The sequence below is a fragment of the Vulpes vulpes genome, chromosome 12, assembly GCF_048418805.1.
Source record: "Vulpes vulpes isolate BD-2025 chromosome 12, VulVul3, whole genome shotgun sequence".
In the NCBI taxonomy this organism is placed as follows: Eukaryota; Metazoa; Chordata; class Mammalia; order Carnivora; family Canidae; genus Vulpes; species Vulpes vulpes.
The window spans coordinates 87922183-87945004 of NC_132791.1; the positions used below are offsets into that span (position 1 = coordinate 87922183).

At 39.5% G+C, this 22822-nt stretch overlaps 1 protein-coding gene across 15 annotated transcripts in view; it reads right to left on the reverse strand.

Moving 5' to 3' along the window:
- RNF182 (ring finger protein 182) overlaps window positions 1–22579 on the reverse strand; it is a 63670-nt gene extending 41091 nt beyond the window's left edge. The window contains exons 1-3 of one of the 15 annotated variants that reach the window (XM_072729091.1): window positions 22384–22569; window positions 21354–21671; window positions 11843–11930 (exon numbers count right to left, since the gene is read on the reverse strand). The gene's annotated coding sequence lies outside the window, so the exon portion shown is untranslated. Of the gene's footprint in view, window positions 1–11842; window positions 11931–21349; window positions 21672–21903; window positions 22070–22383 lie in introns of those variants that run through there. The other 14 variants (XM_072729094.1, XM_072729093.1, XM_072729096.1 and 11 more) reach the window with 14 other exon arrangements.
- Between the last annotated feature and the right edge of the window lie 243 nt (window positions 22580–22822).

Genomic DNA, 22822 nt, shown 5'->3' on the forward strand with positions numbered 1-22822 from the left:
CACCGGGAGCCTGATGTGGGATTCGATCCCGGGTCTCCAGGATCGCACCCTGGGCCAAAGGCAGGCGCCAAACCGCTGCGCCACCCAGGGATCCCTATACAACTTTTTCTTAAAAGCTCAAAGAATTAAAGAAAAGTCTGACAACAGTGGTAAACAAATAGAGGTTATCAAAAAAGAGATATTATTTTAGGGGAGCCAGAGTGGCTCAGTTGGTTAAGCATCCTGGGATGAAGTCCCACATCAGGATCCCTGTTCATCAGGAAGCCTGCTTCTCCCTCTTCTGCTCCCCCTGCTTGTGCTCTCTCTCTCTCTGAATCTCTCTGCCAAATAATAAATAAAATATTTTTTAAAAAGAGAGAGAGATTATTTCAAAAGAATTAAATAGAAACTAGGAGTTCAAAATTACAGTAACTGAAATGAAAAATTCAGCAGAGTGACTCAATAGTACATTTGAGGTGGTAAAAACAAAATCAGTAATATTAAGGTAAAGAGATAATATCCAACCTGAAGAACAGAGGAAAATGTTCAACAACAAATAGAGCCTGAGAGACACGTGGGACAACATAAATATATCAATATATGTATAATGGGGGAATCAAATGGTAAAGAACAGAAAAAAATATTGGAAGCTACACTGGCCCAAATATTTTCCAAATTTGATGTAAAAAAACTAGCCCACAAATCTAAAAGCTCAGTGAATTCTAACAAAGGTAAGTACAGAAATCCACACGAGGACACATCTCAAACTGTTGAAGACCAACAGAATGATAAAATCTTGAGAGCAACAAGAGAAAAAACATTCATCATATACAAAGGAACAATGAGATTAACAATTAACTTCTCAAAAGAGATAATAGAGGCCAGAAGTCAGTGGATGACATATTCAAAGTCTTGAAAAGAAAAAAAACTCTCAACCAACTGAACAAAACAAAAAATGAAGATGAAAGGGACACTTAAGTGACTCTGTCAGAGGAACATGCTTCTCTTGATCTTGGGGTCATGAGTTTGAGTGCAGAGATTATTTAAGGAAATAAATAAAACCTGTATATCTTTTTAAATGAAAATGAACATATTCCCAGAAAAAGATTGAAAGAATTCGTTCCTAGCAGAGACCTGTCTTATAAGAAATACTAAAGGAAATCCTTCAAGCTGGAAGAGAATGACATCAGACGTGGGCTTGAAATGGCAAGAAAAAATGAAAAGTGTTCCAAATTCTAAGCATGTAGGTAAATACAAATGTATCATAAATATATTTTTCTCAGGCACCCAGGTGGTACAGTTGGTTAAGCATCTGACTCTTGGTTTCAGCTCAGGTCATGATCTCAGGATTGTGAGACTGAGCCCTGATCTAGCTCCATGCTCAGCAGAGAGTCTGGTTAAGGCTCTCTCTCCCTCTGCCCCTCCCCCTACACTCATGCACTCTTTCTTGCTCTCTCTCTGAAATATATCTTTTAAAAATCTTTTTCTAATTTTTTCTCTTATCTTCTTTAAAATACACAAAATTGATAAAGTAATAATTATAACATTTCTAGGTTTGAAATATTTAGAGGTACAGTTGTTTAGTTCTTAGTAAATGTAGACATAACACTGATGGCAATAAGAACCCTAAGGAAGGGAGAGGAAAAGGAGAACCATAGGAACAAGTTTCTATATTTTACTGGAATTAAGTTACTATTAACCTGAAGTATACTGCTATAAATTAAGACACATTTTGCAATCTCACTAAAATAACAACAGAAAAAAAAAGCAAGCATAATTTAATAGTCCACAGAAAAAACAGCTGACTAAAAAGTAGTTAATGCAAAAGGAAGTCAAAGAGAAAGAGATATGAAATAGGAGATACATCAAACACCAACAGCAGAATGGCAGGCATAAAACCATATTAATAATTACATTAAAGGGATACCTGGGTGGCTGAGTGGTTGAGTGTCTCCATTTGCCTCAGGTCCTGATCCTGGAGTCCCAGGACTGAGTCTCGCATTGGGCTCCCCATGGGGAGCCTGCTTCTTCCTCTGCCTGTGTGTCTGCCTCTCTCTTTGTGTCTCTCATGAATACATATATTTTTTAAATTAACAATTACATTAAATATAAATGGACTAAATATCTCAATCAAAAAGTAGAGACTGACTAAATGGAAAAGCACAACTGAATTAGGTGTTATCTACAAGAAACACACCTAACATACAAATAGACTGGAAGTCAAAGTAGAGAAAGATATATCATGTTAACAGCAAACATAAGTAGGCTAAAATGGATATAATATCAAATAAAACAAACGTTAATGCAAGAAATATTGCTAGAGTCAAAGAGACATTTCATAAGAATAAACCTATTAATACATTAGGAAGACATACAATTATAATTTATATACAACTAATAATAGAACCCCAAAACTCAGAAAGCGCAATCTGACCATCATTACAGGAAAAACAGACAATTCAACAATAACAATTAGAGATTTCAAAAACACACCATCACTAATTGGTAGAACATCTAGTCCTAAAATCAACAATGATAGCCAACACATAAATAAAACTATCAACTAACTTAAGCTAACTAATATTAGTAGAAAATTCTATTCAAGGACTACAGAATACACATTCTTTTCAAGCACACATGGAACATTCTCCAGGATAAAACACATGCTAGGAAAAAACAAGTCTCAAGAAATTAAAAATTATAATCAACAAAATGTATGTATCACAATGGAACTTTGAGATCCATGACAAAAATAAGGAAAAATCCCAAATATTTGGAAATTAAATAATACACCTAGATCAAAAAATGAAAAGAGAACTATAATAATATTTTGAGGGGCATCTGTGTGGCTCAGTCGATTAAGCATCTGTCTTTGGCTCAGGTCATGATGTCAGGGTCCTGGGATTGAGCCCCATGTCAGGCTCCCTGCTCAGCAGGGAGTCTGCTTCTCCCTCTCCCTCTAACCCCTCTCATGCTCTGTCAAATAAATAAATAAAATCTTTTAAAAATAGATGTAAATAAAAATATGTTGAGCTAAATGAAAATGAAAGCACAACATACCAAACTGGATGGGATGTACTGAAAGCAAAGCTTAGACTTATAGCTACAAATGCCTATATCACATTAGAAGAAAGGTCTTATTAACCTAAGCTTCCACTTCAAGAAACTTGATAAAAATAAACTGCCCAAAGCAACTGGAAGGAAGGAAATAATAAAGATTAGAAAGAAAATTAATGAACCAGAAAACAAAATAATAGTGAAAACCATTGAAACTAAATGTTGGTTGTAAAGAAGAAATAAACGAAATTGATAAACCAACTAAGATAGTCAAACTATTTCTAGCAAAACAGAAGACATAAATTACCAAATTATCAAAATAAATAGAGGAAATTACTACTGATGCTACAGAAATTAAAAGGCTTAAAAGGAAAATTACAAACAACTACATATTCATAGACCTATACAAGGGAAAAAAAATTTGAATTGGTAAATTAAAATCCTCCCACAAAGAAAAGCCCAAGCCCAAATGCCTTCACTGGTGAACTCTATCAAAAATTTAAAAACAAAACAAAGTCTACTCTTCACAAGCTCATTCAGAAAATAAAGAAGAGAATACTTTCTAACTGTGAGGCCAGTATTGCCTTGATTCCAAGGCCAAATAAGGATATCACAAGAAAACTATAGTTCAATATACCTTGTTAATACAGACACAAAAATCCTCTTAAAAAGTACTAGTGGGCTAAATTCAACAATACAGTAAAATACAGCTAAGACAAATGAGATTTAATCTTGAAAGCAAAGTCCACTTAAAATTCAAAATCTGGGGTGCCTGAGTGGCTCAGTCACCTTTGGCTTAAGTCATGATCCCAGGGTCCTGGGATGGAGGTTCCTCGTTGGGCTTCCTACTCAGTGGGGAGCCTGCTTCTCCCTCTCCCTGCTTGTGCACATGCTCTCTCTCAAATTACTAAAATCTTTAAATAAATAAGTAAATAATAAAATTCAAAATCCAATAACATAATGAACTATATTTGTAAACACAATATTAATAAGAAGGAAATTAATCAATATTAATAAAGGGAGAAAACATGATTATCTCACTACATGCAGAAAATTATTTAATAAAAATCAAATGTTCATTTATATTTTTTAAAAACTCTAAGTACAGAAAAGGTCTTCCTCTATCTAACAAAAGGGCATCTATTAAAAAAACTAGAGTTAACACCATACATCATGTTGAAAGACTGAATGCTTTCACCCCTAAGTTCAAGAACAAAGCAAGGATGTCTGTTTTTGCCACTAAAGAGGCAAGATTGTCCCATTTTGCTACAATATTGTAGTAGAAGTTCTGGGCACTGTAATAAGGAGAAAGAAAGAAGGAAAAGTAAAAAAAAGAGGAAAGAAAGGCATTCTGATTTGAAAGGAAAAAAACAGAACTTTTTAATTTGCTGATTATATGGTCCTACATGTAGAAACAATTTCTGGAACTAATAAATGAATTTGGCAAGACTGCAACACACAAGAACAAACACAAGAGTCAATTATATTTCTTCCTATCAGCTATAAACCAGCTAATATGCTACATACTAGCAACAAACAATCCAAAAATGAAATAAACAAAACAACTTCATTCATAAGAGCATTAAAAGGAATAAAACACTTAGGAAGAATATTAACAAAAGGAGTGCAAGACATACACACTGAAAACCACACAACAGTACCAAAGAAAATTAAAGATCTAAGTAAATGGAGACATTCCATATTTACGAATTGAAAGACTCATTGTTGTTAATGGAATTTCACCCCAAATTGAGCTATAGATTCAAAAACAATCTCTAACAACAATAGTGTTGTTGAAATTGGCAAACTTAAAATGTATGTGGGAGTGCAGAGGACTTCAAATAAGCAAAACAATTTTGTTAAAAAAGAAAAACAAAGTTGGAAGATGACTTATTTTACTTTAAAATCTGATGTAACTCCACAGCATGATACAGGGTGAGGACGGATGATAGGACAGAATTAAAAGTTCAGAAAGAAACCCTTCCGTCTACTATCAGTTGACCTTTGACAAGGATGCTAATTCAATGGGGCAATTATAGTCTTTTCAGAAAATGGTGCTGGTAAAAGATTTGACATCTACATGCAAAAAAAGACAGATAAACAGACCTTTACCTCACACCAAATGCAAAGAATTAATTCAAAATGGATCATAGGGATGGAAGCCTGGGTGGCTCAGTGGTTGAGCCTCTGTCTTTGGCTAGGTTTTGATCCCAGAGTCCCGGGATCAGGTCCCACATAGGGCTCCCTGCATGGAGCCTGCTTCTCCCTCTGCCCGTGTCTCTGCCTCTCTCTGTGTGTCTCTCATGAATAAATAAATAAAATGGTTTTAAACAAAAAAGGATCATAAACCTAACTGTAATAAGATTGCAAATCTTCTGGAAGAAAATAGAGAAAATAACTGTATCTCATAAAAACCTAGAAAACCTCAGATTAGGCAAAATTTCGTTGGTACAAACAAAAGCATGCCATACAAGGCAATGCTACTAAACTGAACTTCGTCAAAATTAAAAATGCTTTTGTACTTCAAAAGAATGCATCATAAAGAAAATGACAACACTAGTCATAGATTTGGGGGAAATATTTGCAAATCACAGATCTGATAAAAGGCCTGTATCTATAATATACAAAATACTCTTACAAATCAATAAGAAGACAACCCAATTTTTAAAATGGGGAAGAGAACTGAATAGACATTTTACCAAACAAAACTTACAAGTGGCTAATAAGCCCATAAAAAGGTGCTCAACTGGGGATCCCTGGGTGGCGCAGTGGTTTGGCGCCTGCCTTTGGCCCGGGGCGCGATCCTGGAGACCCGGGATCGAATCCCATATCAGGCTCCCGGTGCATGGAGCCTGCTTCTCCCTCCGCCTGTGTCTCTGCCTCTCTCTCTCTCTCTCTGTGACTATCATAAATAAATAAAAAAAAAAAAATTAAAAAAAAAAAAAAAAAAAAAAAAAAGGTGCTCAACATCATTAATCATTAGGAAGATGCAAATTAAATCACAAATTAAACTCAACACATCCACTATAATGACCGTAATCAATAACTATTGGACAATGATATGAAGAAACTGAAGCCATCATATACTGCTGGTGGGAATATAAAATGTTAGAGGCTCTTTGGAAAACAGTTAAGTATTTCCTAAAAAGGTAAACATATACACACACCATGTGACCCAGGAATTCCACACTACCTCTCTTACCCAAGAGAAATTAAAGCATAGGTTTTCACAAAGACTTACATGAACTGTCATAGCATTATTCAGAGTAGCCAATAACTGGAAACAACCCAAGTTTTCATTAACTGATGAATGGATAAACAGACCAAAGTATATCCATACAATATAAATCTACTCAGCAATAAGAAGGAATAAAATACCAATCAATGCATATTACAATATAGACAAGACTTGTACGTTTCAAATGCTAAGTGAAAGAAGATACAAAGACTACATTTGTATGATTGAATTTATATTAAATGCATAGAAAAGGCAGTTATAGAATAGTGGTTACCCCACAGCAAAGAAAACACTCAACAAAGCTAAAAAGGAGCCTACAGAATGGAAGAAGATATTTGCAAATGACATATCAGATAAAGGGTTAGTATTCACCATCTACAAAGAATTTATCAAACTCAACACCCAAAAAACAAATAACCTAGTTAAGAAATGGGCGGAAGACATGAAGACACTTTTTCCAAAAAAAGATATTGATGTGGCTAACAGACACATGAAACAATGCTCAACATCACTCATCACTAGGAAATGCAAATCAAAACCAGGATGAGATACCATCTTAGACCTGTCAGGATAGCTAAAATTAACAACATAAGAAACAAAAGGTGTTGGCAAGTATAAGGAGAAAGGAGAACCCTCTTACACGGGTGGTGGCAATGCAAACTGGTGCACCACTCTGGAAAACAGTATGGAAGTTCCTCAAAACGTAAAAATAGAACTACCCTATGATCCAGCAATTGCACTATCAGGTATTTACCTAAAGGATACAAAAATACTAATTCAAAGGGGCACATGCACCCTAATATTTGTAGCAGCATTATCAACAATAGCCAAACTATGGAAAGAGCCCAAATTTCCACCAATTGATGAGTGGATAAAGAAGATGTGAGGTGTGTGTGTGTGTGTGTGTGTGTGTGTGTGTGTGTGTGTATAGGAATATTGTGTATATATATAAATATATATAGGAATATATATATAGGAATATTACTCAGCCATCAAAAAGAATGTAACTTTGCCATTTACAATGATGTGGATCGAGCTAGAGGGTATATAATACTAAGTGAAATAAGTCAGTCAGAGAAAGACAAATATCATATGATCTCACTTGTGTGTGGAATTTAAGAAGGAAAACAGAGGAACATATGGGAAGGGGGAAAAGAAAAACACAGGAAACAAACCATAAGAAACTCTTAACAGAGAACAAACTGAGTTGATGGAGGGAGATAGGTAGGGGGATGGACTAGATAGGGTGATGGGCATTAAGGAGGACACTTGTTATGATGAGCACTGCATGTTGTATGTAAGTGAAAAAAAAAAGAAATAGTAAACAAAAATAGATATCAACTGCCCAAAACAATGTATTGTGTGGTGTACTTATGTGTGAAATTAAAAGAAATGACAGTAACAGTAGAGTAGGGGCTTTTACAGAGTTAAAGTGTTCTTAGAATCCTGTATGGTGAAGGAAGTGAAGTGCTGAGTAAATTCCTAAGTGAGGATGGATGATTCTATAGAGAAACTATTAAGACTAACAAGTCAACGTAGCAAAATCCTTGGAACCTGGGTCAATACACCAAGATCTACTGTATTTTGCAAACATAGGCAACATGAAATTAAGAGGTAAAACTTTAAAGACATCATTTGCAACAACAACAAAAAGAATCCTGATGAAAGATGTGCAAGAATGGTACAGAGAGAACTTGAAAACTTTGAGGAATTAAAGACAACCTAATCATACAGAGAGCTCTACTGTGTTCATGGATTTGAAGACCCAACACTGTTAAAATGTCAACTCTCTCAAATTGATCTACAGATTCAAATGCAATTCCAATCAAAATCTCAGCCAGTGTTTTTGTGAACATTGATCAGGTGATTCTAGAAATTTTTTAATTTTTTTTAATTTTTATTTATTTATGATAGTCACAGAGAGATAGAGAGAGAGGCAGAGACACAGGCAGAGGCAGAAGCAGGCTCCATGCACCGGGAGCCCGACGTGGGATTCGATCCCGGGTCTCCAGGATCGTGCCCTGGGCCAAAGGCAGGCACCAAACCGCTGCGCCACCCAGGGATCCCTGATTCTAGAAATTATATGTAAATGCTAAACACCAAGAAAAGGCCAAAACGAAATTGAGAAAGAAAATCGAAAGACTTACATTATCTGGTATCAGGACTATAATAATTTAAGATATTTTAGGGGAACCTGGGTGGCTCAGTCTGCCTTTGGCTCAGGTCATGATCCCAGGGTCCTGGGATCAAGTCTGGAGTCGGGCTCCCTGCTCAGTGGGGAGCCGGCTTCTCCTTCTCCTCCCTGCTTATGCTCTATCTCTGCCTCTCTCTCAAATAAATAAAATCTTAAAAAAAAATTAAGGTACTTTATTAGACAAGTAGCCCAATAGGACGGAATACAGAAAGTCTCCAGAAACAGATTCACAAGTTTTAAAATAGGCAAAACTGATCAATAGTGATAGAATTCAGACTAGTGATCACCTTGTGGGTGAGAGTTAACAGCTGAAAGCATGAAACAAATGGATTCTAGGATAATGATAATATTTTCTGTTTTAATGTGAGCAGTGGTTACAAAGGTGGATTACTTTCAGAAAATGGAAAGAGCTACCATCCTGCAACTTGTGCACTTTTCTGGATGCACATTAATCTTCAATGACAAAGTTTAATTAAAAATAAAAACGGGGCAGCCCTGGTGGCCTAGCAGTTTAGTACCGCCTTCAGCCCGGGGTGTAATCCTGGAGATCCGGCTCCCTGCATGGAGCCTGCTTCTTCTTCTGCTTGTGTCTCTGTCTCTCTCTCTGTCTCTCATGAACAAATAAATAAAATCTTAAAAAAAATTTTTTTTAAATAATAAATAAAAAAATAAAAATAAAAATGATCCTAGGGTGCCTGTGGCTCAGTAGGTTAAGCATCCAATGCCTGATATCACCTCAGGTATCACTCTCAGGGTGGTGAGTTCAAGTCCCACACTGGGCTTCCAACATGAACCCTACTTGCCTACTTACTGACTGACCCACCAACCAACCGACCGACCGACCAACCAACCAAATAAACAAACAAACAAATAAATAAATAAGTAAAAATGATGCTGCCTTGTATCTTTACACAATACAGGTAAAGAATGCTGTGATTTTGAAAAAGTCTATATAGTTGGGACACCTGGGTGGCTCAGCAGTTGAGCATCTGTCTTTGGCTCAGGGCATGATCCTGGGGTTCCGGAATCAAGTCCTGCATTGGGCTGCCTGTGAGGAAGCTGCTTGTCCCTCTGCCTATGTCTCTGCCTCTCTGTCTCTCATGAATAAATAAATTTAAAAATCTTAAAAAAATAAAATAAAATTTTACAGGCAGCTCCCAGAGAGATTTTCTAGAACTCAAATCTGATGATTCACTCCCCTCTGGACAGAGATTAAGGTCTTCCTAATCTGGCCTTGCTGGGGCCATCCTTCATTCAGCATTGATAATAATTATTCCCAAATCTTGTTCGGATGCCTCCCCTATGTGCTTCCATGGGCATCACACGCCCTTCACATCACAGTCTAGTGGAACAACTGGTCATTACCCTATCAGCAAGGTGTTCGCTTCGGGGTCATGAGTGCCTGGCACAGTGCCTTATACATGCTGGATATTCATTAAGTGCCTACAGAAAAACTTAAGTAGTAAAGTCAACAGAATCCTTGATGCATTTACCTAAGAAATTTGTCCTTTCTACAACACAAGAGTTTTACATGGGCTGTCTAAATTTTCTCCTTTTTTAAGCTGATTTAGTCTGGCAGAAAAACCTATCATCTATAGACCAATCGACCATGACCTAGAGGTTAATAATCAAACCATTTAAATTTACTGCAGAACAAAGAATAATTGAATCTCAGGCCAGATATAAATTAGACCTCTAAAATGCTTTAAGCTCTTCCTAATTATGTGTCCCACTGTCTGAATAAAATTGTTTAAAGGTTTCAGACTCTTCCATCATTGTCTATAAAGACAGGAGGAGAGAAAACATTTAATCCGTTATGTTGCTAGTTCCATACCAACACTACATAAATCAGTATCATGGTTCATTTCGAATGCCCCATTAGAGTAAGTGAGGTCGGTCTTAAATAAATCACAGTTACAGGTCTGATTTTTTCTAATTAAATGCTCTAAGACATCTTTTATGTATACTCAGATGTAAATACACAGAGTAACTTTCCTACTCATAAATTACCATGGTTTAGAGATCATAACAATCTCAATGGCTTCAGTGACAACATATGGTTATAACTAACATGGCATCATTTTTGACTACCAAACGTTCCCAGATTCCTTGTGAAAATACCTTCCACTCACTAATATGTCGCTTGTCACATTTCCACTATCCGAGTAAGAGGAAGGACTAGCAATTCTAATCTGAATATCTGAATAAAGCCCTTGCTATTAACGACTTCACACATCTTTTTCCTGTTAACTGTAATAATTTCCTAGGCCATGATGCATTCCTCGATCTTCTAGGCATAATATCAGAAAAACACTGAATGGACAGTTACACCAACATATATGGACTACATCTTATTCATTGTTTCTCATAAACCTTATCTAGCTACTCAAGTACCATGTCAACTGAGTGCCCATACGCTGCCAGTCTCTCAAATAAACACTGAGAATACAACTTTAAGGAGGGGGAAAAAAATTGCCTCTTCTCTCATGTTGCTTACAGTTCACGGAGGGCAGTATCAACCAAATGAGCACATAAATAAATGTAAAATTACAACTGTAATAAGTACACCACATTTCACCCTGGACTACTGCAATAGGTTCCTAATAATTCTTCCTGCCACCATTCTTGCTCACCCATGACCCAACCTCTATGTGCAAGAATATTTCCCAAATGTAAACCAAATTATTCCCATTTCCCCAATCGCCACCTCCACAAAAAGCTCTACAGCTGCTTCCCATGGCACAAAGAAGAAAACCCAGTCCTTGCCACGAATTATAAAACCTTGAGCAATCTGGCCACTCCTTCCCTCTGTGACATCGTCTCATACCATTCTCCTGCCTTCTCTCTGCCTCAGGGCCTTTGCACTTGTTCCTTCTGCCTGAAATTGCTCTGCTCCTGATAAAGGCTCCCCTTGTCACTCAAATCACAGCTTAAATGTTACCTTGCCTCCGAATCTAAGGTAGCATCCACTCACTTGCCTTACTTATCTGTGTTGTATTTGTCCCTGCTAGTTTTCTTTTTTATTTGGATTTCTGTTTGTGTGTGTGTGTGTGTGTGTGTGCACGCACACGTGCATGAGAAGAAGGGAACCTTGTCTGTTAATTTTCCCAGAGCTTAGAGCTCTGCTGGCCCACTGTGGCCACTCAATAAATATTTGTTGAATGAGTACAAATGTCTGATCTGGTCAAGAATGCAATGGAAATTTTCACTAAGCAAGTAACAACTGAATTGAGATGTGACAAATGAGCAGGAGTTACTAAGTGAAGACAGAAGGAAAAAACATCCACACAGAAGGAGTAGCCAATGCAAAGGCCCAGGGGCAGAAGAAAGCACTGCACAAATGAGGATTAAAAGAAGCCCTATGAGGCACCTACCTGACTTAGTCAGTGGAGCATGCAACTTGGTCTCTGGGTTGTTAGTTTGAGCCCCACACTGGGTGTAGAGATTGCTTAAAAATTAAATCTTTAAAAAAAAAAGAGAGAGAAGCCTCATGAGATAAGTTCAGAGTACAAAAAGATAAGGAAGATGTTAGAACTATTAGCTGTATAAAAAATACAAAGGCAAATATTACACAATGAAATTAATATGCCCATCAAGTTAGAGCAAAAACAAAAGCCAAATTTAAAAAAAGAATTACTAAAGAATTATTCCATAATAATAAAATCAAATAAGGTATAAAAAACAAGATAAAAATGTATCCAATTAGTAATAATTTTAGAAAAGGAGCTACTATAACATAGTTAACCTAAATCCCACAATTTAATCATATCTGTTCTTATTTCTGACCTGATTTCACTAAATTGCTGTCTTTAAAAAAAATCTACTACATGAAAAATGTCTTATAATGCACATCAACTGATGAAAATTTACTTGTAGATTTAGTTTAATAAGAAATCCTTATTTTATTAAGATATTACTGCCACTATCATTTTTGTCTGACATCTTAATATGTTATACTATTAAATTTTTTTAAGCAGACTCACAATGTAGTTTTATAATTACATATTGGATTCACAACTTTATATTGGAACACAACTATAGAGACCTTGAGAAAAGAAAAAGGTAAAATGCCAGAATTCTTTTTTTTAAAGAAATGATTTAAAGTGATCTTCAAGTAATTAGTCTTCATCTCTTAAGGGGAAAAGGCAGAAAGATGGGAGGTCATGTGATGGAGGGAAGAGATGCCAAAGAGCATCAGGCTACCTTTATTAAGTGCTTTTTATCCATCATCCATGTGGTGTACCTTATGTGCATCCATCCGTCCATCATGTGTCCTCTTACCTCAATCCACCACACCCCATGCCCAGTTCAGATCCCCCCAGCTCCTGGTAGAGCTCCTGGCACCGGTGCCATTTCTCCAAATGAATACATTCTCTTCTAAAACCAAAAGCTCATGGGCTAAGTACAAGATTCACAGCTTCAGAACTAGGCATACAGGAGTTTTAACAGAAAGAGCTGATTATCTGGCTCCTTAAATTTAATTTCATACCACCACCATCGACCAGTAGGAAGAACTTCCTACCTTATTCCAACAAATGTATTTGTTCTCCAAATTCTCCAAATTATTCCATCTCGGCCCTCTCTTCAGAGGTAGAGTTAAATCTAAGTACTTCCCACCAATAGCCTGGTACCAGTTGTAAGATACTAAATGCAAAGCCAGGATCCAGCACAGATCTGACTACTAGAAGTCCAGGTTCTTTATGTCCCTGCAATGGAGGCACCATGAACAAGTAAGTCAGACCGCACATTTTTTAGCTCCTAAGAGCTGACTTAATGATCTTCGATACGTCTATCCTCTTTCTCAGAGACATGGATACAAGCTCAAAAAGAAAACGTTCATAAGTGACAAAGATGCATCAGATACAACAAACAGAATTGTTTAAATCCCAGGGAATGGGGGAGTGTTTTGTAGTTTCTATAGTCCTGTCAACTTGTCACTGATTAAGAGACCATGAAAATCTTTGCTAAAGCACCACTTGGCAACCCCTCTCCCCCAAAATACACTTAGTTTTTTAAAAAAATACATAAATCAGAAAACGGTTAGACTGACTTGATTTTGCAGCCTCCAGCTGTTGGGATGCTTATCATTATCAGTAGTATTTGAATATCTACAAGCAAACTGTTAATTCAAGCTTATAGAGCAGGGGACTTCTCATGCTTTCCTTTTTATTTCTTCACCCTACAATTGCAATAAGAAATTCTAATTCATATTAACATTAGCAAGGGCTCAAAAATTATCTCCAAATAGTTTATATTCATTTTTACAAAGTCTTTGAGAAGAGAAGGGGACTACATGATACATTTTTTTTTTAAGACTTCAACAAAACAATTAAAATAGAAAGGTATTATTAACAGCTCTCTACCCATTTGAAAAAGTTTCTGCCATGGAAGTGTTGATGTCTCAGTGATTACAGAGGTCTCAAGTTTCACCAACTCAGTAATTCTGATCTGTTCACTAGAATAGAGGATGACATTTTCTGTGCTTTTCTCTGGGATCACTTAATAAGCTACAGAGACAACCAGTTGACCACATTAAGCAGACAGAGGCTTGACTTTCCTATAATATTCCAGGGTTTTCCTAAGACTGGTCCCCTCTACCAGAAACTTGAATGAATAAGATTATTTTATTCATTCAAGAAGTGTTTATTGAGCATTTACTATGTTCCGGACATATTCTCAAGGTTAAAACTTCCGTAGCAAAAAATTAAAAAGTAAAAAAAAATTTTTTTAATTAAAAAAAAGAGCCACTGTCTTTATGGAATTTTACACAATGGAAGAGTAAGACAAACATATATACTTTTTTGTTTACATGATGTGCCAGGTGGTAATAGTAATGTAGAAAAGAACAGATAAGGGAGGAGAAAGTCCTGGAAACAGAAAGATCACAATTTTGTATAGAGTGTTTAGGGAAGGCCACTCTGATAACATCAGCATACAGACCTGAAAGAAACAATAGGGTTAGTCACACTACTATTTGGAGAACAAGCAGTCCCAGCAAAACAGACATTTGTGCTAAGGTTTGGCAACCAGATGGGGCTTGGTATGCTCAAAGAACAAGGCATCTAACTTCATCCAGACCTCCAGCATCCTAAGACAAGGACCTCTCCCTATGTGATGGAGAACATGTTGCTCTGACCCTCGGAGGAGTCCACCCTGAGGTATGGGATGGGTACAGAGTTCTTTTTCATTTCATATAATAAAACAAAATAAATTCAGGAAATAGAATATAACTCCACTTAATTTTGTTTTAAACTCTAAAAGTTAATTTAGATTGAGAGAAAGTATTCACCTCTCCTTCTACCCCAAAACCCCACCTGGTGTCTGCAGCGGTAAGCATAAGCAAGGATATATTTTTCTTGGTTTTCTCCTGAGAACTCCCCCTTCCTCTAATGGACCACACCCACCATTCTGAACCTGCCCCACCTGGCAGTCCTCAATGGCCTCTCTTCCCAAAGCACACATCAGCAAAAAGCGTCTTTACGGCAGCAGGAAACAGTCTTTGCCCATAATTAGCAAAGCAATCCTGGTCAACTTCAGCTTGTGATTTAGTCACACAAATCATATATTTAAATTTACCACCTCTATGCAACCTAGATAAGCTATTTATTAGCATCTTATGGCTGCTAGGAAACAAGAGTGAGGAAACAAGAGTTACTCTGAAAATCAAGAGAGATTGCTTGTATAGTATACGTTATAGATTATTATAGATTACTCGGCACCAAGTAAGTGCTCAATAACTGGTAGCTATTACAATATTTATTAAAAGAACCTACAGAACTCTGCTTCATTACTTGCTTTTATGGACACTTGTCTCTTAATCGTTTCACGTAGCTTAAATAAGAAAAGATCACTGAGGGGGCGCCTGGGTGGCTCAGTCAGTTAAGCATCTGCCTTAAACTCAGGTCATGATCCTGGGGTCCTGGGATCGAGTCCCACATCAGGTCCCCACTCAGTGAGGAGTCTGCTTCTCCCTTTCCCTCTGCTCCCGCTTATGCTCATGCGATCGCTCACATGCACTCTCTCTCTCTCTAATAAATAAATAAAATCTTAAAAATAAAAAAAAAGAGAGAGAGAAAGAGAGAAGAAAAGACCACTGATGGGCACCTAGGTGGCTCAGTCAGTTAAGTGTCTGCCTTCAGCTCAGGTCATGATCCCAGGGTCTTGGTACCAAGTGCCCTCCATCAGGCTCCCTGCTCAGTGGGGAATCTGCTTCTCACTCTGCCCCTCCACCTGCTTGTGCTCTCTCTCTCCCTCTCTCTCTCCCTCTCACTCTCAAATAAATAAAACCTTTAAAAATTAAGACCACTCAAGTTAAAATGCTTAATCACTCTTAATCATTTTACACAGAGTAGTGGAAGAGAAAAGGAGGAAAACACTGAAATTATTGTAAGAACAAATGTAAATGATTTTCAGAGATCCATTTTTCTGCTCCTTGACTGGAATAATCAAAAGCTTATCATAATTGCTAGTATAAAATTAAGCTAGATACTATCTTTTAAGTTTTTAAATTCTAGTGAGTTAACATACAGTATAATATTAGTTCCAGGAGTACAATTTAGTGATTGAACACTTGACATACAACACCCAGTCCTCATACAACAAGCTAGCTACTATTTTTTATGCTTTTTATATATAACCTTTGAGACATGAATATCAGAAATCCATATTAGTTGAAACAGAATTGTGGTATATGATTTTTAATGCTGTATTTTAAATAACTAAAAGCTTAGATTAATTTTATAGTGCCCTAATGATACATTAAACTTGAATCAGTTTCCTAAGGCCCTAAAATTGATTTTTTAAAAGCCCTCACTACTGACTTTGGAATTAGAATAAACTGTAGTAATTTTATATCACATAAAAAATCTTTTAAGTATTCAATTAAGAAAAGCATACTTGTGGGACGTCTGGATGGCTCAGCGGTTGAGCATCTGCCTTTGGCTCAGGGCATGATCTCCAGATCCAGAATCGAGTCCCACATCAGGCTCCTTGCATGGAGCCTGCTTCTTCCTCTGCCTGTGTCTCTGCTTCTCTCTCTCTCTCCGTGTCTCTCATGAATAAATAAAATCTTAAAAAAAAAAAAAAGCATACTTGTACCTACCTTATTTTTAGAAATGAGTTAAGACTTAACTCTTGTTATTCAGAAGCTTACAGTCTAGCACAAGAAAACAGATATGTTTTTTTCAACACAACATGCCAAATTGTTTTTTTTTTTTTAAGCATACACAAAATTCTCTTGGAAGAGAGTAAAAAAAAAAAAAAAGGAGTATCATTTAGCCCTTAGGGCAAGAAGTTAGCTAAGGACAGGTGAGCCCAGATTAAGGATAGCCCACAAAAGGCAATGCAAAATAGACAAACATTCAAAAGACGTATTTACATGTATATAGCAAGCTAACACCATCAAAAATATGTATTCTTTTTAATATTGAATACAAATAATAAGTGAAAGGACAAATATCTTCAGAAAGTAGCTTTTTTGTAAATCAATCTGTTCTAGTTCTTTTTTTTTTTTTTTTTAAAGATTTATTTTTAAGTCATCTCTCCACCCAATATGGGGCCAGAACTCACAACTCCGAGATCAAGAATCACATGCCCTACCAACTGAGCCAGTCAGGCACTCCCTAGTCTCTATATACAGAAAAGAACACTGGTGCATATCACAATATGCTATGAAGAAATGCTTGTTTTATGATTTTGGGCTTTGTTTCTTATCATTAAAATGAGAAAAAAAGCCCACATGCCATTAACAATGAGTGCCATTATTTCCACACTTTCAACAAACATACACACATACACATCAGTGACATGAAAAAAAGCAAAGCTTCCTGCATTCCTTCACATAAAAAGCACTAGGATCCTGGTATGTTTTGTAGACCTTTAGGTCAATAAAACAGAGAACGATCACATCAGTTTTCTCCATCTTCAATTGAAGCTCACCAAAGTACCCACCCCATACGGTTCTCAGGAGGTTTAAATAAGCTACTAGTTGTGCCATGCATAGAACAAAACTGGCTCGTACGAAGCACTAGAGAGGGTTTGATTGATTGACAAAAAAAAAGATAAAACTGCAATCATACTACACAAGGTCTGAAGAAACCATATGTAACAAGAGGAAATGCCAGAGAAGAACACACACAAACCTTTTATTGTAGATTTACAATTCAAGAGTTTGAGTAAGCATCTGTTCTTCAATGTAATTATGCCTGACATGTCACAGGGCGATGAAACTGTGTAAAATGCTACATCTCCATTCAATGACTATGGTTATAAGAAAGGGAAGAAGGTTCGGGGCACCTGGGTGGCTCAGTGGTGGAGCACCTGTCTTTGGCTCAGGTCGTGATCCCGGGGGCCTGGGGTTGAGTCCCACATCGGGCTCCCCATGGGGAGCCTGCTTCTCCCTCTGCCTATGTCTCTGCCTCTCTCTGTGTGTCTCTCATGAAAAATAAAAGAAAGGGAAGGAGGACTGATCCTTAGAAACACAGTTTTTCATGTAAATACAACCAATATATTAGTTCCATTACTGTCTTGATTATCTAACTGGTCTACCCTGACCAATTAGATTACGTAATACACCCAGGCAGCAAACCTTTGCGCTCATACCTTAATTTGTGGTTTATAATATTCAGAGTGCACTTAGCCACAGTTCAAGGGAGTCACTTTTAGGTTAGTCAGGAGAAAAGGTGGGGGTAAGTGACCAGGACCGGCCCTCTGAAAAGCATGGAAACAGCCCTCTGGTGACCGCTTCCGGAGTTTGGACCATAAAGTGATTAAGACATTATTAAGGTCATCAGAGTCTTTTTCCTTCTTATCCTTGGGACCATGTAGCCCTACAGCCTTTCAGCATGTACTAAACTCCCTTTTTAACATCTTTTAACTCACTGAAGACTCCACCTCATGGTTCTTTGGTTTTCACTTCAACTTATTACAAGGTAGAGAAGCAGGGGATCTAATGTAAGACACTTGTACAATTCATCACCCTACAGGATCCGAAATTTTCCTAATCACCTCACAACTCTGTAAACGTCCAAAATGTGAGATTATAACATGCGCTATTTTTTTTAATGCACACCACTATAAACAAAGTTTCAGATATTCTTCTGGTTGAATAACAAATTAACCAAATCATATTTTTTTTAAAGCCCTGGGGATATAAAATTATTTAAGGAGATTAAGGAATTAACTTTCCCCATAAGAAAAGAGAAGGCTAAAAACCAGGCCAATGGAGAATACTTGGATTTCACATATAACGATTTATAGATAAGAGAAATAATCATGAGAGTTGGAAACAAGTAATTCCTCACCCTAAGATCTCAGATGAGACTTTGATCAAGCAATACAGAATATACAGAAGGAAACACCTGATACACATTTGTTGCCTGATATCCAAAACAAAATCGTTACCAATAACTGACAGGTAAGGAAATCAATCATTAACTTTGAATTGTATTTATAACACTCCCATCAAGTGCCAGACAGTATAAATGTATATATTTTCCCCAACCACTTGTGATTTATAAAATGGTGAAGACATCTTATCTTCATATTCACTGGGAGCACAAAAAATGAAACATATGCCCAAATATTTCTCAATCTCCACCAGTCACTATTAATAATCCATGTCACAAGAAAACCACTTCCTGTGATCAGTGCCATGCTGTCTCCTATGCCTTGTGTCAGCGCCATCATTATGATCAACAGCCACCCACCCTGCACAGCAGGTCACTTAACCTTCTATTTATGCCATTTTTCCTCGAGGTCTCAGGGGCCATATTACTCTCTCCCTAGCCACAAATTTGAGCCTACATGTTTTGAAAATGGAGAAATCATTAAAAAAAAAAAAAAAAAAAAACTATCAGCCTTCACAAATGTACTTTTATAAATGCCACAACACATTGTACTCGATGCCAAATTACCAACCAGGCAGCATGTTAGCACAGGGCAACTAGAAACTGCAAGAGAACGCTGACCCAGAAACCGCCAATAAAGGCTTCAGTGGCCTTATGCTGCCAGGCAGGCTCAGATGGTTACAAAACAACCGACTTTCAACGGCACAAATATAAATGTTAATCCTAACTTAACCGAGAACCTTTCGTGGCTTGTTTCACAATCGTGGACCGGCTTGATTAAGTGAAGTTGCAGAATTTTCCAGGGACAATAATGGCTGTGATTACAATTATCAGACCATTTTTGACAACTTATCCCCAAAACTAGGACCAGTGTTCCCTTATAAAATTAAGAGTTTTAAGCCTAGAATTGCAGAAGACTCACACTACTGTGAAAAATCGAGAGTGACAATTTAGGATTTTTTACACCTGAGGATGTGCTGTGCTGGTCTCTACTTCCACCAGGTGGCTAATCAAAATCAAGGCCATAAAGCACACTCTTCCTTTGCACTTCCTAAGATACTGAGGAAATGAGTTATTTTTTTTCTTTTATTATCTTGGTATGCACATACCTCCAAAAGCCAGCAACATATATGAACATGCCAAATGATTGTTCTTTACTGCACTGATAAAAGCTCCATTTCATGCTTGAGAGCTTGTGTAAATAAATCACTACAAACTGATGCCTGCAGTCCATGACTGTGTATTCCTGATGTTTACTGACTTTAGTTCTTGGCAGAAAAAGAGACAGCTTTAAAAATGCCACACTCTATTGAACCTTGTGCCTTTAGCAAAGGCAACACATGAGTCCTTATTGTGCTGAATTAACACTGGACAACTCCACTCTTCAGAAATACAAATTCCACAATGTAAATGTTTGGGCTAGAACCCATAGGGAGGGTTCCATCTGGCTGAAGAGCAGGTTCAGAGTCCTTGCACCTAATACTGGATTTGCTAACAAATATTTGAATGAAGCTGTATTCTTGGTACCTCCGAGCACAAAAATAATTATTTCTACTACAAGACATGAAACTACATTCTGTGCCTATTTAATATGCCTAGGCTTCAATATTCTGTCTTTCATGCTTAAATGAGAAAATATTTATTTTCTCTCCTGGTTACCTTCTCAAAGCAGATCTACTTCATTTTAATCAATGTACCATTCATTACCACCATCAAAGAGTATTTAACAGAGCATCTGTGAATGGCTGTACAGGTAAAATCAGTTTAGAAACAAACCCAATTGTGAAATAATCCGCAAAATGTTGTTGCAACTTAATCCTTTAGTTCTCAGTACAATCTTCTCATGAAGTAGCATTACTTAAAATTGCCGGCAAATACAAACTGACTTAGAAACCTAGTAATCAGCCGGCTAACAGGTGTTGCAATCCCAAAAGAGAGAAGAGGTATATTAGATAATCACTTTATGCCTGGCACCTTAAGTAGCTTTAATAGCCATAATTCTAATCAACTTAACTCCAATTCAAAATGATCCGTGCCATTGGTTTTTTTTTTTCTTCCACGAACTACCTTTTGGCAAACATCATTTCTTGCATTCCATGTAATGTTGTCTGACTGACCTATTCCAACTTGTGTATTATTTTGCTAAATCGAGAATACAATTAGTGGAATCATTTTCCAGTTACCAGCCGACCTCTCTCCCCAATTAAAGTAAGTGACACTGATGTACTATTTCCTTCCGGATTGATAAACCTCTGCTTCTGAAAGGGGATACTGCCGTCTTTCACATTATCACACCCAAGATGGTATATCTAAGTAGCCACCAGACAGTCTCGACAATCGTTCTCTTTAATTCATTCTTTGTGTCTGCAACAAACTAAGTACCACGAAAGGATCAGCAAGGCGTGGGGCCCGCTGAGAAAAGGAGCGATGGACCCTAACTTGGCACATCCCCACCCAGGGCCCACGCGCCCTTGGCAACAGCATCCCAACCCTGTCCCTGCCCTCCCAACACAGGTGCAAACACCGCCCGGCTACCTGCCTCCAGAGGGGCTCTGGACCACGTCCTCGCACAGAGCAACGCCGGGCATGCTGCAGCTCCCTCAAGCACCAACACGAAACCTCCCAGAGAAGGCAGCAAGGACGCCCGCGCCGAGCACCTGCACCTGCCCCCACGGTCCTGCTGCTGCACCGGCTCGGGTCGTTGCCTGGATGGGAAACGCGGGCTCCCCTCCCCGTCCCCCTACAGGTGTAACTGCACCTTCCACAAAGGCGGCGGGGCTCGAAATCCGAACGAACTTCGGGAGCACCCGAGGGCTTCGGGTCGTGGGCACCGAAGTATGGGCTCACTTTCCAGAAACTGCAGAAAAAAAAAGAAACGTGTGGCTTCTAGCCCCCGCGAGCCTCCCCGTCCCGCCCCGTCCTCAAACAGGACCGGCTGGGAGGCAGGCGCGTCCCCAGGGTGGGAGCCGCGGGCCCCGCGCAGCGCCCGGGATGCTCGGCGGCCGTCGGGGCGCGGGAGGCGCGGGGAGGCCCCGGGGCGTCGGGGGCGCGGCCCCAGCCCTCCCCGGCCGCAGGCGCGCTCGCCTTACCTGGCCCGCGGCGGCGGCGGCGGCGGGACCCGGAGGGACCGGGCGAGGGAGGGAGCGAGGGAGGGAGCGAGGGAGGGAGCGAGGGAGGGAGGCGCCGCGGGGGAGGAGCTCGGCCCGGAGCGGGCGGGCCGCTTTGTTTCCACTGCGCGGAGCCGCCGACCCTGCGTCACCATGGCAACGGCCGGGCCCGGCGGGCGGGGGCGGGGGCGGGGGCGGGGACCCCTCCTCCCCGGTGCGCAGGGGCCCGGGCGCGCGGGGCTCCGAGGGGACCAGCCCCCCCCCCCCCCCCCCGAGGAGCGGCCGCGCACACGCCCCCTCGCCGGCTCCGCACCCGCGCGTCGGGCTCGCCCCAGCAGGGGGCAGCGGCCGGGCCGCAAGCGGGGCCGGTTCTTATTTCCACCCCGGCAGGCACCCCCCGCCCCGCCCTGGATTTCCCGCCCTGGACCTTCCAGCACCCCCCGCCCCCCCACCCCACCACACCTTTCCTCTACGGAGCTGTTCCCTCAAAATGGAAATTCACCGGAGAGAGAAGAAAGAGCAGTGCAAACTGGTAAAGTGTTGAGCAACTGGTACCCCGTGCTCCCGTTGCCCCCGCCGCAGCGCGCACGGAGCTGCCAAGGGACACCATACCTCCTCCTCCTGCTGGCCCTCCTCCTCCCCTCCTCCTCCTCCTCCTGGCCCTCCTCCTCCCCTCCTCCTCCTCCTCCTGGCCCTCCTCCTCCCCTCCTCCTCCTCCTCCTCCTCTTCCTCCTGGCCCTCTTCCTCCTAGCCCTCCTCCTCCTCCTCCTCCTCCTCCTCCTCCTCCTGCTCCTCCTCCCCTCCCCTCCTCCTCCTCCTCCTCCTCTTCCTCCTGGCCCTCCTCCTCCTCCTCCTCCTCCTGCTCCTCCTCCCCTCCTCCTCCTCCCCTCCCCTCCTCCTC